Source organism: Battus philenor, unplaced genomic scaffold, assembly GCF_028537555.1.
Source record: "Battus philenor isolate CCGP_79_NKW_IND1 unplaced genomic scaffold, ilBatPhil1.0.hap1 SCAF_4, whole genome shotgun sequence".
In the NCBI taxonomy this organism is placed as follows: Eukaryota; Metazoa; Arthropoda; class Insecta; order Lepidoptera; family Papilionidae; genus Battus; species Battus philenor.
In genome coordinates this window covers 1,816,284-1,834,640 of record NW_027181704.1, presented here as the reverse complement: position 1 = coordinate 1,834,640, position 18,357 = coordinate 1,816,284, and positions in this window count along the sequence as shown.

Below are 18,357 nucleotides of genomic sequence, written 5' to 3'. Positions count from 1 at the left end.
TTATATTTGAAGTTCCTAGTTTATTGCACGACTACCACTGCATGTGCGGAAGTAGCTAAATATTGGTCCTTTTCTTACTGAAGTTCCTATGACAGCAGATGAATATATATTTGTAATAAATGCCATACCAGATGCAATCTAATGTTAGCATGATCGTAAATTATACCCTGACTGTTGCATGAGGTTTTCGCAGCCGAAAATTTAAATAAAAACCTTCATCCGTTATCGGCGCTGCCAGTGCAGAGGACGTGTATTGCGTTGCCGGTTTATCCGTGTTTTGTGTGAGGCCGGTTGAAATTTCGACAGAAACAATTTTTGCGTCGGATTTTAGTCGAAAAAAATATACCTCTATTGGGAGGTTCGTGATTATTTTTTTTTAAATGATAACGTGACGAGAGTGTCAATAGATTGATTAAACAATAGATATAAGCCTGTCTGCGTAGAAGTGGTTACTAAACACGAAATGATGATATCTGAAAACCGGGGTTAAAAACTTAGACGTTTCATCCGCATTGGCGAGCCACGATGTTAGTGGTTAAGAGTGATTTAATGACCTTAGATTTAAGTTAAGAAATACTTTAAAATACCTAGCTAACTATGACTTGTAGAAACACGAGAAAAAAAGGAAAAAATAAATATTCCAATGTAATTATAATAAATACATTTAAAAAACTTTTAAGTGAAACGGTTTTTAAACGGTTTTATTTGATACCCATATTGTGGTGGTTGTGGAAAAATTTGTACCTAGTCCGCCATATTGGAACGGCGTCCATCTTGGATTTTAAATTTTGACATAATCATCGTGTTTTACTAGTGTAGCCCTTTCATTTGATACCCATATTGAGGGGGTTAAGGAAAAACATGTAATCCGCCATTGTGTATCGGCGGCCATCTTAAATTTATTATGTTATTGATTTTAATATATTGTATTATCATCTAAATTAAATGTGTGTACCAAATTTTAGATCCATCTGACAACTAGAAGGTGCTTAAATTTCAATTTCTAACTTCGACCCAAACAAATTCCTTACGGCTCGAACTAAATACAATCGTTTAAAAACAGAGGCACAGACGTTAATGTCTATGGAATATAGGAGACGAAAAACCCTTCTTTGGTTCTTAGTAGTATACCAATGGTATTAAGTATTGATAAGTCGAACTAAACTGAGTTGTCAGTCAAGTAATAGTCAAGGCTTACTTGCTATGATATTCTTCAATCTTTTATGAGTAAATGTAATTTAATTTAATCCTTTGTAGACGAAAAAATACACTTTATAATTACTAAAAAAAGTATAGGGCGGTCTTGTTGTACAGAAATATAATAATATGTAGCCACGTTGATATGCATATATATCTTCTTTCAGCGGACAGATACCTACTGCGAGGCATAGATCTTCCGCAAAGATTCCTCAGATGACTGATCCTGCACTGCCTCTAGCAACTTCCCATGATTTTAACTATGTCGTTGATCCACCTAATATGGGGTCTACCCATACTGCATTTACCGGCTCGCGGTCGGGACTGAAGTAATTTCGTGTTCCAATGGCTATTAGTTGCACGTACGATATGCCCTGTCCACTATCACTCCCCACGAACATACATATAAACATGCATACGTATGGCCTATATCTAACAGTTGACGTCCTAAATAAGAAAACGATCAATATTTAGCCACTTCCGCACATGCAGTCGTAGTCGTGCAACAAAGTGCACCGTCAGCTCGCTGATCAATGCGTATGCGGCAAACTATGCGAATTACACAATTACCACCGCTAAATCACTCAACACGTGTTTCACCCCGGGGCATCTTCAGGAGTTATGTTACACCGATTAGTGCCAAACATAGAGTAGAAGTGCGGAAGTGGCTAAATATTGTTCCTTTTCTTACTTAGGATGGACTTCCGCAAAATAACGCCTGATTCCATTAAATAGTTGACGTCCTCTCTCCAAGCATGATTATGTCAATCATACATTTGTTATTTACATATAGAAATATATTGGTTGTATAGGTAATACACATATATATATAAATCAGAATCAATATGATCTCCATTAAAATAACAACGTTTTCAACTTAGTAAACGCACGAGCGTTTCAAAGCATTCCAATTTGAGAAAAATCCATATTAAACTATCTATGTATTTTTTACAGTCACTTTCAGAAATGTCCTCAATATGTTATAGTATGGAAAAGTTTATTATCAAGTTGTTTTATCGATTAATTTTATTTACGTAGAAGTAAAAATTTGTAATAGTTTTTGTTTGTTGAACTTTTTTTTAATTTATTTCTAGATCATGTTAATGAATAAGAAAAAAATATTGTGAAAGCGCTTACTTGGGACACGTTCTTCGACATCAACGATACAATCTCCTTTAACTTATCATGATGGGAAAGGTCGCTGGTAAAAGGAAGGTTGGTAGGAGAAAGAAGTCGTGGCTTCGTAACATTAGAGAGTGGACCGGAATCGCCAGCGTTGCTGAGCTATTACGCAGAACCAAAAATAAGGAAGAGAGCAGGAAGCTGATAGCCAACCTCCACTAGTTGGAGAGGCACTTCAAGAAGAAGAAGATTGTGAAAGCGTAAACAGAGGCATATAAAGGAGTCAGAATAATGTAAGCCTTTATTTCTAGTGTCAATATCTTTCACCTTGACATGCCTCTAACATTTATTACTAATCTTTTATACTATCCGCTCGACGCCATTTTAAACGCCTCTTATGACAGGCACGCAGGTTCATGGCCTTACCGGCATGTTTTTTATATTATATATCCCCTGATTTTCTTATACACCTTAACATTCTTACAAATCCCTTTGTAATGATTTATTATTTGATTATAAATCCCTGATAATTAAAAGGAAAAAAAATATTTACAAAGTCAAAAAACTATATTTAGGCAATGAATTCGTTTTTAATCATCATTTTAACTTAGCACGGAGTCGTGCAAGTTTATGAAGTATTTTATAGACCTCCTGGTCTTAAAAGACCGTTTACACCAGCGCCGTTACAGTTTAACGATTTTTCAGAAGGTAAAGTTGAAATATCCGGCATTAATAGTTTATACCGACCTTTTGTATTGAAATCCATCGTTCACTTTGAAATGCTGCTTTACAATAGATATTTCACGAGGGTGAAATTTTATCAAGTTTTTGTGTGAACTTTGACGCGGTATAAACGAAATATAGGCAAATGGTAGGGAGGTTATATCGTTAACATTCCGTTTCTTTATCATCTGCGACCTTCACTTAAGTGTCTTAACCTGAGTGTTTATTACGGAATCCAAGTTCGGAATTTTTTTTAAAGCCACATGACATCCTCTGCCACTAAATGCCTGATACCTAAATTAAAAAAATAGAGTTATTATCTTCATTATTTAGCCTTTTAATTACTGTTTATGGCCTTATTTATTACATTTTTATTTATGTTTATCTTTGCTGCTTAATCTTTTTTAGATTGCTTATTATCTATTACTATTAATACATTGCTTATTATTTGGCTTAATTTATCTTTTCGTTACTTAAATTGTCTTTCACATTCTTTATATTTAAACTTTATTACTAATTAATCTATAATGTTATTTACAATCTGTATCCGTGCCATGTTTTACTCAAAAAATGGCATTGAAGCATACTGTTTCTCTCTACAGTTCTTAATGTCTATTTCTCTTTACAATCTTTGATTATTCTGTTTATATTCTTATACCATTATCTTAATCTGTGTGACGTCTAATACAAATAGATTGCATTTTGTACTTTATTAAAACAGATCTCATACTTGATTTTCATTAAACTTAACATTATTATTTTTTGCCTATCTGGCACCGGTTCCATCATAGCCGGCGCTGGGTATTGCCCGAATGTACCGTGCTTTCTTACTTGGTCAAAACCTGTATTGTTCTTCATTCGAGCCTTCACTAAGTTCAGGAATATGTAAGCTAACCAATCGATCTAAAGTTATAAAGTTTGACACTTAAGATGTTTTTCATCATTATTTTTATTTTTAATTTATTTATTTTCATTGTTTTACCTATTTGCAGAACTCCATAAAGATCTTGCTACACATCTCTCTACTCAGCAGCGAGGCGATATTATCCTTCTCTATTTTTTTTTCTAACCGAAACGTTTATTCTATTCTTACTGCACCAAATACGGGAGAGCCGCTGATCAGGTTTACCACGGTCTGGTCCGCACCTGGATCATAGATGCACCAGGCACTCTACCTGAGCTTGGACTGATCCAGGCACTCGGTTTTGATATTAATAAAAGTAGTGTTAGTCAAATAATTTCATTAATTTTTTGGAGAAGGGCAGCTGTGTTCTCTGCATACCACACTGCGATCCTCAACTTGTTTGACAAGCGTAACAATTGACAATTCTGATATATCACCCAATAGAGATATATTTAGGGTAGACAGATATATGCCCTAAAGTGGGCATCTGAGGTGAAACAACGAAAAAAATTATTAATGAAAATACTTTTATAAATTCTCACAGATTCATTTTCGAATCCATCATTATTAAAATCATTTAAAGCCCTTTAATATATGTTTCAATGTAAAAGTTCACAAAGAGACACGTAAAAATTAACTTCGCATAATATTTGTCAAGTATATTCAATAAATATCGTATTTATTCGCTATTAAAATCGTTCCGAATTCGAAATTTTTATTCGTTTGAATATATTTCTCTTTTGAAGTCCAGTTTTGATTCGCAGCTGAATGTTTCCAAGTTATTACGAGTCGGACCTTATTAGTTCATTGAAATATATTAAATGCCTTCATTTTTGGATAAATTAAAATTTAAATATCAAAGATATTTATTGAATGAGGCAATAACAGATGTAAACGTAATTGGAAGTTTTTAATTCTACGTCTTTGTTGTATAATGTAAGTGTTTTATTATAAAAATTATACATTATTTTGTACAAAAGACAATGCATCGGCCACCCCCAAAATACGTCACGATATTCTTTTGCTTGCCACATCCAACTACTTCCTAACCTTAACTATATCGTCAGTCCTCCTAGTGGGGGGAGGGGGGTGGGGTGTAATCCCGCCGCGTCTACTGGCTCGTGGTCGCCACTTCAGGATCTTTTGGCCCCAATAGCCATCAGTTCCACGAGCTATGTGTTCCATCCTTTGCTATTTCAGACGAACAATTCTTCGAGCTGCTTCGGCGGCTTCAGTTTTTTGCGAATCGAATTCGATCTCATCTTCATTGCTCTTTTGATCACCTTGAGGCTTCTTATATGGCACTTCGTAAGTGACAACGTCTCATATTCGTATGTCATCACCAACAACACATATTGGTCAAGGTTATTTGTTTTCAGATATTGTGGTATTTTGGACGAGATGTTTCGGTGTTGGCGAATATAGTATGTGTTAATATTTGTTACAATTATATAGTAATAATTAAAATAAAATCGCTAGACTGTTCATAGTAGCGATCTTTGGGAAAAGCTCATGCCTTACATAGGACATTCATCGACAGAAAAGAAGAAATAATAATTAAAATAGTGTAATAATAACAGAGTTATATGTATATACGATTAATGCAAAAATACGTATTTTCAAAAGGTTGAAATTGTTCTATACTAACTTTGTCAATGAATTTAGGAGTTTATATATGTTTTATGTAATATTTATATATGACAACCTCTGTTGTTTCTAGTAAATAAGTATATCCTATGTATCTATTGTATAGTACGCATTTATCTACGATAAGTCCGCCGTTTGGACATTTTATTTGTATTTTACTGTGTAAATACAAAATCGACATTTAAGACCAAAGACTTACTGCAAAGCAAATGCCTCCATCAAGGATACCCAAGTGGAATATGCCATAATCGTTACACTTGACTGGCAGATTGGTGATCGCAGATTATGGTACGCAGAGGACGCTGATGTTCATCCTCTGGAGACTTCTTTGCAATGGTAATCCTATATAAGTAATAAGCGAGAATTATTGTATCCCGGGAAAAGACATCCAGACCTACAATCGCCAGTTCTCTACCGCTAAATTACCACAGCTAGGTTTTTTTTTTAACTCACTCTTTAATATGATTTCGATCTTAGTGTGGTATTATAGTACACATGACGCAGCTGCATATCTTATAGAAGAGCAAAATGAAAGATATTGTGAAGGACAAAAGTATAGAATGAAAGATATTGTGACGCGTGAAAAAGAGTGATAAATAAAGAAAAGACTGAAAAAAAAATTATTGAACAATAAAGTCCCTAATCCCAAAAAGTTAGGGGTACGGGAGGCCCCCAATAGCGGGGGCCATTAAAAAAATAATAATAGAAACATGTTTATAAGCATTGGCAATCAAATAATTAATGCAAAACGTGTGAATTATATATGATTGTATTCCTGGAATCGAACTTGAAACCTACGATCGCAAGTGTCAGTGTTATAACATATTTTTGGATACATGATAAAGACAAATAAATATATAAATAATACCAATTATTAGATACAAGGAGATATCAAGTTATCTGAAGTGATCTAATTTAGTGAGAAGAATGTGTTTTTCACTGACGTTCAAAGATAATTTTCTTTCCTTTTTTGTTTACAATCGGTTAAGCGCGTTTAATTTTTTTTCACGTTAATGATTAAAGCGATTTCGTTTTTGTTTCACAAAGATCAAATTAGCGAATCGGTGAGAAGGAAACTCGTTTCAGTTTTATTTTTCAATTATTGGATTTTCGTTACGCCCGGACCTCGGTAATCCGCTCTTGTTAACTTTTACAATAACGTTATTAAAAGGTTTAACTCGCTTGTTAGTGTAATGGAGTACCTAGTTAAATATTTCCTGGTTTTTGTTTTAATTATATCAGTCCGGTGTATAAAGACTTCTTTGTATATCTTACTGTAATTTACCAGGCCACACATAATTTAAAAAAAAAATAACATCATTGTCTGTAATCGATTTTCAAAAATCGATTATTTAAAATTGGCAAATATGCTGCTTCCAAATTTAAATTTTCATTTTAATCTTGAAGAATTGCTCGTCTACTATATGTATATGTGGCAAAGTAGCCGTTGGAGACCACGAGTTGGTAGACACGACGTGGTTAGGTCCATCACCATGTGGATACACAATATAATTGAGTTCGCGAAAAACCGCTGGATGCGGGCAGTATAAGATATGATGTTGAAGATAGATGGGAATGGTCTGTGCCCAGCAGTGGGCGTCTATCGACAAATATAATGATATGTAAAATTTGTATCAGAAAAACTCCACTTTTAATACTCTTATAGGCCAACTAGTACAGTTTCCACTAGACAACTTATCACTTCGATGGTTATCGAATGAGTGACCGAGCTCCCGACTCAATAATCAAAACGTTGTTTCAACCCCTCCACTCTCAGTCCTTTTACTGGAAGATATCACAAAAGAGTGATGGGGTCGAGTAGTGTTACCATTTGAGAAAAATAAAACTACCTTTTATAAAACTATTACATTTGTGACCCTTGTGATGTGACTTCTTTTATATATACACAATTCTCAACGCCAGATGTGTTGTCTACATTTTAAAAAGATGTCAAAGAAATACTTGTTGCTATTGGAAAAGTTACATTTAAGTAGTTTAGTGGCAATAAAGTATAAAAATGACGTAAAATGAAATAAAAAAAAAACATTGAAATTAAAAAGAAAGAAAATATTTAATAACACATAATGACAGTTTATTTACCACATACCATATATATATATATATATATATATATATATATATATATTTATATTTGTATATAGGTGCATGAGGTGCAAAAAAGCAAGTGGGTGGTTTTGACGGTAATTATTAATGGTAATAATCATATATACGTATGATGTTGTGATATAATTACGACTTTATCACAATAACAACAAGGTAGAAAATTGTACAATGCAAATATATATACTTACTATAGGGAGTAATAATCACACATATTATAAATAGTGTAAACTGTCATTATTTACTAACGGATGTTTATAGGTTGAAATTATCATTACGCTAAGGTTATAAAAATATGTATGTGTATAAAATTACGATTCAAGAATAAATTCATGTCAATAATTTTAAATATCGATGCTGTTATATACCTGAACCGAAGGAGACTGACGTCATTGTTTCCAGCCAGTTTTAACATAGGTCTTCAAGCGTGTGTTACGTACTATGGGTTCTGACTCGAAATGAAACACCACTGGTTCACAAGGAGTCTTTTATTCACAAATCAGATGGTCACCCTACTTTAACACAATGTATACTTTCGCTTAGTCCAAAGTTCGTTTCAAAATCACTCAAGAAATCATTGTCCAAATAACTTACCAAATAGTCACTTTGTATTACTAAACGTCGATCTTAATCTTATAACTCAAAAAAAAAACACTGAACTGTCGCCATGAGGAGTACACCTATTTATACTACGGAGAGGTTCTAGTAAGTCCGAGATAGTACTCGGTTAAAATATCCGAAACCGCACACAAAAATCTATAAATAACTTCAAGGTCACGCGTGTTTACGATACTCCTTGATCCTAGGGTTTTGTGTTTATTGTTTAGAGGGTTCTGTAACTCGTGCTTTGTAACACGTATATAGTTAATGTCTGTTTGTTCACTGATCTATTATTTGTTAGTAAGATAGGTTGCAGATGAGATGGCAAAGCGAGAGTTTAGCGCTCGAATATAGTTAATAATGACGGTCGCGTGAGGTAGATGCCATTTTTTTTAAATTGAACGTCGCTACAAGGAAATACAACGGTTTCTCCTGCGCAAGCATGTACCATGTTAAGCCTCGTCATATCTTAAAATCAGAGATTGATAAAAAAGTGAGATACCTAGAGATAAAACAAGTCAAGTTGGATGTTACTAAAGTTAAAGGAAATAAATTATTTAGCAATACAAACATGATTAACTTTTCAAGAAAAGAAAAAAACATCTTTTAGTATTTTCTCTCACATAAACGAAGTTTTTCATAAAAATATTAAATCTTTGATATCTCCATTGCTCCAGTTGGATCTAGTGTCCCCGCTGCTCTCTCTATGCGTGGCTATGTAGCTCTGTGTTGGGCGAAGAAAGGGCATTCATTTACTGATTTTCGAGTGAGGATTTTAATGATGTCTGTCCATTTCAAATCATCAAAAAAGCGTTATTCACCCATTACTGCATGTACTACTTATTTTCAAGCACCCTGTATAGTTTGAAAATAGTCAAATACCGTTCCCAGTAAAATATAGTTTAAAAAGTAACGAACGTATTTATCATTTTAATTGTAATAAATATTTGAAATTCGTGAGGTTAAATTTGGCACAGTTTTGTCAGCGGTCGGTAACAGTTGGTCGTATATTTAAAATTCAAACTGTTTGATTTTACATATAAACAATTATTTAAATAGTCACACATTTTTTTTAAATGGTCCCCACTATCGGCGACCTTTCGTTCCCCTATCTCGTGTGGGACAGGGACTTTTTATTTCTAATAATTAATTCATATTTTTTATTATTATCATTTTTCTCTTTCATGTATCATATTATCTGTCGTACTGTTTCTTTCGTTCTACAATTTTCCCAGTCTTTCTCTTTCATTCCATTAGCCATACATTCATCCTCAACCACTACATTCTAGGTTTCCTTACTATTTTATTTTGCAACATTACATTTATTGTTCAAACATTTAACACATGCTTTCTTTATAATTATCATATTATATAATACTGTTTATTGCACTATTTTTGGTACTGCTTTATTTATTTTATTTCTATATTTAAGTGTTTGCTTTACTTTTTTTATTCATATTCAAGTCTATTTGAATCTATTACTGTAAATGTCACACATTTACACGTGCATCTATTGAAAGTCATTATTTGTATAAACTTCCAAAATATATTGGAGCTGACTTATGACATTATTCTAGAGGTGTACACAATTAAACAGTGTGAAGTATCCTAAACGGTTTATAATATCAATGAATGTAGTCCTTACATTATTTTAACCCAAAGAAACCTTCTGTAAGGCATAGTTCTACCAGTACTCTTTTCCTAATTGTCGCAGTAACTATCAAAATAAATCATCTTTACTGCGCGCTTCGGGTAGGCTAAATCTGGATCTGCAGATTCAGAAGAATTGCAATTTAACGTTTTTAGTGTCAATCCATATGCATTAAGGCGCAACCACATAAACGATTTCTTTGGTTCAAAAATTTAAAATAATAACTTTTTTATTTATGTATTGCATGCATATGTCTGTATATGCACATGTATATATGTATCTTGTAATACTTTGTTGCTCATCTTGTATATATATATATCATTAAAATAGTACATAATATAATGCAATATGTTTGTGTAATTAAAAATCAAGTATCATGTAATGTGATAAAAGATTTTGAAATAATGGAAACTTACGTTATTGTTACGAAAATATGTGTGTCCTGACACTTTTATATTTAATTAACATAATTATCACTCTTGGTAGGCGAGTTGGTGATCGCAGTGTGATATTATGGTACGCAGAAGACGTTACTACTCATCCTCTAGAAACTTGTTGATAATAGACAAAGTGTGAATTATATAAGATTGCATCCTGGGAACCAAACTCGTGACCTATGATGGCAAGTCTCGGCCATCTACTGCTGTGCTATCACCGCTTAGCTCAGTATCAAGTCCTTAAATTTTGAATAATACATTTCATACTGAACCCACGTGAAGGCTCCCTTTTATTTTATTTATTTCAGAATCGCTTACACAAAATATAGTAATTAGTATTAAAATTTATGTAAGTATTTATATTTGAGTAAGTCCAACTTTGAGAAAGAGGTCATCTTCTCTTGTTATCTCTCGTCAATACCGCAATCCTTGAAGACGAAGGTCGACCAGTGTATGTTGTCGGTGTAGACTTATTGCTCTGAGGCGTGATCATATACAAAGGACCTTATAGGAAGACACAAGGTCACCCAAAGAACAATTGCTTCTCCATTATACTCGAGGCTTCGCTGGAAGGTCATACCATCTTTGACGAAAGGCCTTGCAGTCTATCCAAAAAATTGGTGATGATTTTAAATCATCATTGTAAAAAATAGTCTGAAATTAATAACAAAAAATATTTTAATAGTAGAGGAATTATAACAAAAATTAAATTAACAATGTATATCGTATCGAGCTACTTACTTAATACATTTATAATTTAAAGAAAACATTTTTTCTTTAACTTCAAATTCATACCTATAATTTAAAGAAAACATTCTTTTTGAACTACAAATTCACAGTATTTGAAAAGCACATATGATTCATATTCGAGTCTGCTTTCCTTTTGAGAATTAGTAAGAAGAAGAAAAAAGAAAAAAAGAAGTATCTTTAATACGAATCATTTAAAAACACGTAGCGTCTGTTAAGGCTTGTGTTTCAAATTGAAAATCGAAAACATTTTCGGGGTTTTTTTTTGCTGTTAAGACATCGGTAATAATTTCAAAGGGAACAAGTGTGACACGAATGCATTATGCATTTGTTTCGGTGTGTCGAACAAAACGTGAAGCGGTTTTAATTAAAATTTATTGCGGCGACATGACGATCGGATAATGCATTCGAATAATTAATGGTCCCTGTATATTTTTATCCAGTTACACTTGGTGTTATTTTAATTGATATGATTGTTATAAATGGTTTTTGTAAATGATATTTATTGATAAGTTATATGGTCGCTTACGGTAGGCCTTTAAATAAGGCTCAAGTTTACCCAGAGAGCAATGGAAACAGCTCGTAGATTCACTGAGATATTGAATCTTAAAAGAAGATATCCGCAGAAAAACGAAATTCACAGATGTTGCTCGAAGAATTGCTCGTTAGAAATGACAGTACCCGGAGCACATTACACATGAATGGGTTATAAAAAGTTACCAATAGTTTTGAGTAAATAAAGATCGGAATAGAATTGGTAATGACTGGTGTGACATTCCAATCATTATTTAATGGAATCAGGCGTTACCTTGCAGAAGTTCATCCTAAGTAAGAAAAGGACCAATATTTAGCCACTTCCACACATGCAGTGGTAGTCGTGCAACAAAGTGCACCGCCCGCCAGTCCGCTGATAAATGCGTATGCGGCAAACAATGCGAATTACACAACTGCCATCAAATCACTCAACACGTGTTTCACCCCTTCTCGGGGCATCTTCAGGAGTTATGTTACACCGATTAGTGCCAAACACAGAGTCTATTTATTCCAATCATTGCTTCACCACAGATGATACAATAGGTTTAACGTTTTGTTATTTTAATGCTGTAACCCATTTCATATATTTTCTTGTATATCTTGACAAAAGATTACAGTGAGCGATGTAATGGCAACACTGGAATAAATATAACTTAGTAATATTTTCTTTTGACAACACTATACGATACAGGGTATAAGGACGAACCGTCGCGTAACAGTTTGGAGCAGTGTAATCTGCTTTATCCACGAAATTGCATTCGGAATGGGAAAGAATCGGCCGCCCTCATTTTTGTCACGCGAATAAAAAAGGATTTTGTATCGGAAATAAAATCGCTTGTCCGTGCCGACCTATCTTTCAGTTTTTGATGGATACAAAATTTCATTGCAGTTATTTCGTTTCGTTGTGCTTTTATCTGATATATAACTAATGAAATATCATTTCATAATAATATCCTAAAATAAAACAAGAGAAACATTAAATTATCTCCCAAACAATCATTCTTAACAGCCAACCAAACGATTATCTTCTAAAGAATGCCACGATGACCGATCCTGCGCTGCTAGCATCCAGCGAATTTCTGCCACCTTAACCATGTTGTCGGTTGCACAAACAATATGCCTCCTTTACTGCCACTACAGACGGGAAGCTTTTCGGAGCACGTCGGTGACCTTGGGTCCTCTACTGTCTAATTTCACACACGCAAACACCGTGGACCCACGAGGTCTATCTAGTTAGAGACCTATCTACGCCGTCAAAAATAAATAAAACTGTTTTTCGAATTAAAAAAAAAAAAACTTAAATTTAATTTGTACTGATACATTTTTACCATCCTCCCTTCTAACAGCTGACAGTGAATAAGCACAGTTTCCACTGTGTATACTTGCATTGTTTATTTTGGATATATTTTTTTTCATTTTATTCATGTTATTGGAAAGATCCGAAACATCTAGTTCAAAATGGGACAACATATGGTAAGTAACTAAGTCTGGAGACGAATGTTTTTAGCCAGTGTGTGTTACCGGTGATGACATTTTGATTTGATACGTTTACGATAGGCTTTACGATAGGATATAGGATGATATGTTTACGATAGGATTTTTATCAAACTCATCCAGAGAGCAATGAAGAGGGTTGTAATCAAAGTTTATCTACAAATCTGGAGATTAGAGATATGAGATAGGAGATAGGTGTAAGAAAAGGACCAATATATAGATACTTCCTCCAATGCAGGAGTGGTCGTGCATTGGCGGAAGTAGCTATATATTTGTCCTTTTCTTACTTAGAATGTACTTCCGCAAAGAAACTCCTGAATACATTAGATAGGAGATATGAAGAAATACCAAGAGCAATGACAGAGCTCGAAGAATTGCTCGTTTAAAATGGACGTGCGAGGCACATCGCTTGTGAAGCTTATGGCTGTTGGGGTCAAAAGATTCTTGACGAGCACGAGCCGGTTGATACGGCGTGGGTAGGTGGCCACACCAGGTAGACCGATGACGTAGTGGATGCAGTCAGCGTGGCCACCTTTGAGGGAGGCCCATACCTTGAAGTGAACGACATAAGGATGATAACGGTCATTCACGTTGCGTAGCAAGTTCCAGCTCTCGGAGATTAATCATTAGATGATTACAAATAATCAGCGTTGTGATGTGATTCTCATCACATTGCGTCACAAATAATAATAAATTAATAAGTTACTTATGATTACTAATTATTATTGTTTTAATTATCGAAACGTTATGCGTCATATAAATACATGTATTATGACAGTTTGCGATGTTCAACGTGTGAAAACTTAAGTCTTAAATGTTTACTAAAATTACAAATACCTCAATCGTCATCTAAAAAGAGATTCATTTTTATATTTGAATGATATATCGGTTAAAATAAACCTAATGAAAATTGTTTTAATATAAATAGAGATTTTGTATAATAACTTCCATTAAATAATATTTTTCCCTTTAGATATTTTATCAGTCGGCGAAATAAAAACACGTTGCCGCGGTTTTGTAAGCAATCGCTTTGATCGCGTTGGATATTTACTCATGCATATGTAAAACAAAGATTTGAAATTCAATTTCACTTGGGCCATGTTAACATCTGACGTCCCGTATCCGCGGTGCTTTGAGCGGGTAACAGAAAAAAATATATATTTATTTTTTTTGGAATCTCTTTTGGGTAAGTTGTTTTGTACCCATTAATATATTAAAACACACTCCTACCTTACTTTCATAACGAAATTTAATTTTCTTTCTTCTTTTAGAGAAATAGTTCAGATTAATATAATATACCGTATAATATGGGGTAATTTGCCACTAATCGGTGTAACAACTCCTGAAGATGCCCCGTGGAGGGGTGAAACACGTGTTGAGTGATTTGACGGTGGCAGTTGTGCATTGTTTGCCGCATGCGCATTTGTTAGCGGGCTGGCGGGCGGTGCACTTTGTTGCACGACTACCACTGCATGTGCGGAAGTGGCTAAATATTGGTCCATTTTTACTGTCTGCATATATCGACGATATAGCCAAGGTCACAGGAAATGGCTGGGTGTATAAAGGGAAAGGATGCGGCGATCGTGGCGATGTTTGGCCTATGTCATGCAATAGACCTTTAGCAGCTGTTATGATGATAATGGTGATTAAAAATCTGAAGTTTTCTTGTAACCCAGCAGATTGGTAAGTTGAACCGGCACGCTTTTTGGGCGCCTCTCGCACACCCCTGGCTTTTAATAAATTTTTCGACTGTCTTTTCATTTTTAACCTTTTAGTCTTTTGAAGTTGCAGGTCACATCGTGAGCGGAACAATTGTGTCCGAACCTAAGGCTTAGGAGTGTAGATCATGGACCACCAACCGCAGCCAAGGATGCACCATGAAGATGGACAAACGACTTTGCTAAGGTCGAAAGGCACAGACCGCTTCCAACCAGTTTTATTGAATATCTACAAGGGAGACTTATGTCTGGCTGTTGACGTCTTACGACTGAAACGATGAATTAAGGCTTTTAATTAATGCCGGAGGGCGAGAAATAGATTAGAACGTTTAAGTATCCAGACCAGGAAATAGACTAAAGAAGCAAATCAGTGTCATTAGATTGTCAGATAAAATCTAGTTTGAGCAGCATTTTCAAGATACGACTCCGTGTTCAAGACAAATCTAACAGTGTATTAGAAAGCTCAAATATTTCAACACGTTCTTCCCTTTTTATTATACGAAACAGAAACTTGGATTACCATCAAAGAAGTTAACAATAAACTGTGAGTGGCGCAAGAGTTAGTAGAAAGAAAGCTAGTGATTCACTTCAGATGATTGAAAGATAAATAAGAATAGAGATCAAAGCAAAACATAGACCTAAAAGTGGAAAGATTCATATAGAAACATGCCAGTTGCATTGCCAGAAAATAAAATTTCTAGGGCATGTGCCATCAGAAAAAGCCACAAATGCTATAGAAGGATAACATCACGAGGATTGTATATAGCAACTGGACTTTTATATTCAAAAATGAGGAGAAGAAAAGAGAGATCAATATAAAAGAAGAGAGAAAAAGAATTCGTACCGACTCTTCGGCCTACTTTATATTCAACGTTTCCAAATTCAAAACTAAATATCCCCGACGTCACTTCACGCGTTCTATTTGAAGACACAATACTCTCATTGGAAATATGAAAATGTGTGATTTTATTTAACATTTATGTAATATTATATATTAATATCTACTATTCTAGTTTCATACTTACTAATTTCTCAATTCTAATACGTACGAATACGTCTCTCATAAAAGGAAAACTTTTCGTCTGTCAAATATAATTGTTTTAAATTTGGAATTCCCCCACTTTTTGCTTTGAGACAGCCCTGTCAGATGCCAAAGGGAATAATGAGGGAAATTCAAAATACTGCAAATTAATTTCAAGATTCCAACGTTGCTAGGGTTCCAGTATTTTGGCCGACAGGCAAAATATGTTTTTAACTATTTTAATGTCAATATCTATAGTCAATATTAATATTTTATATAATATTGTTAAATAAAGGAATAGTTAAATGACAAGAATCCTTGGCAATGACGTCGCTTGATTATTTTGATTTCAATTAGGCTTTATCTGATATGTAAAAATCTGCTTTAAACTTAATTAAAAGTTGTGTTGTTGTGGAGTTTCCTCCTGCTTCTTCTCCACAACTTGCGAAGCACAGCAGAGTGTTTTACCTATTTTATTTATACCTCTTCCATACTTCAGATTATCTTTCTCTTATATCGTCCATCTCAATTTCGTTTGCACTATTTCCACAGTATTCCAGATATAGCTTTTCCTTATTCTAATTTCTTTGTATTATTATTTTGTGTCCACCATATATAAGCAAATAATCTCTCTCTTTATAATATACATATAGAATACAGTAATAATACAAACTGTTGTAACTTACTAATCGTAAAACGACAAGCTTTGAATCTCGTATTCTAAAATCTTTGACATATTCTTTTAATACGTATATACTGACCGCTTTGTTTCATCATGTCATTGCCAAACTAACCCCGGATTTTTGATATAAAAAAACTGAAAAGAAAAGGTTCGTTCGAGGCAAGAGACTGTCGCAGAAAACATTCAGTCTGATTGGCACCGTAGCCCCGATGTATCTTCATGAATGCGCGAATAAATATTGACATGGATGCGGCATCTATTAAAGTGTATTTATTTTTTACATTCTACATTGTTTTTGACGATCTTTTGCTACCTATATAGGTTTCACGTATTAAAAAAATATATTGTAGGTACATGTCGTTGTATTTTTTAAATAAAATTTCTTAACTAAATAAACTATCATGTATTGGAAGTCATTGAATTATTTTGACAGATGGATTCTACAGTATGATTGGTTTAGGTGTAAAATTTTTATAGAGAATTATTTGTCGATAAAAAGCTTTATAATTTTAACTTGAATTTTCAACCACTCTGTATAGTGTAAGTGATCAATTTGAAATATTCATTTATTCAGTCATTTAAGATGATAAACACCAGCTGCAAGGAGTATGGCTTCCGCGAAGATCGCCATAATTACCGTTCTTACTCTACCCGGATCCAGAGACTCTTTGGGAACTTGTTCATATCGTCGATCTACCTAGCGGGGACCTACCCACGCAGTCTAAAGGCACGAAATATATTTGAATAATGTTACATTATTTTTTTTTCTATTGGAATGCGACAGGCTATAGGGATATATGGTAAACAATAATAGATTCTAAAATATAGTAAATTTAATTTTGAAAATACTTTTTTAAAGATATTTACGTTATTTATCATTTCAGAAATCATTGATTATGGATTAGTATACCATACAATAAGTTAAAGCAAATTTAAATTAATTTTGAAACCTTTACAATTATAACCAATCACCGTGCATATATAATAAAGATGACATTGATGAGATGTATATTTTGTAATTTTTATTGAATATTTTTAAAAATATACCGCATCCAAAAAATTATATGTAATTTGGTGCGGTGACACGTGTTCTACACGACCTCTTGTGTGGATAACGTAATAGAGCCGAGGCAGGCGTCAACCATTCACTTTTATGTAACCCCGTCAGACGTCAGGGGGTTCCCACTGAATTCGTCGTCTTGGGGCTTGCTCTCGCATAATGTAGCCGACGACGAATTTTACGTTGGGATTGAAAACGAAAGTGTTCCAGAGATATTTCTTAACAAATAATATTTGTATTAAACCAAAATTTTAAAAAATAATATATATAGACAAATTATATGATTACTATATATATTATATATATAAATCTATGTGAAAGTTACACGACAACTTTTCAGTGACCAGAGGTAGTTCTATATAATTAAAGTACAAAGAATGTTGACATATATGGTTGATATAAATATATCAACCATATATATATATATATATATATATATATATATATATATATATATATATATATATATATATATATATATATATATCAAAGCTTTGTAGAACATCGGAAAGATGAAACGAATTTATATTCAAGATTTACATCAAATAGTGGAGTGAAGTGAAGACCATAGAACGATAAGCCTAGCACAGATTGAAATAAGATAAAGAGTAGACTTAGGTCATCGAAAGACGCTGAATAAAAAGCGCTTCTTACAGGTCCTCTTGGAAACCTATGGGGCAAGCCTTTGTCCAGCGGTGG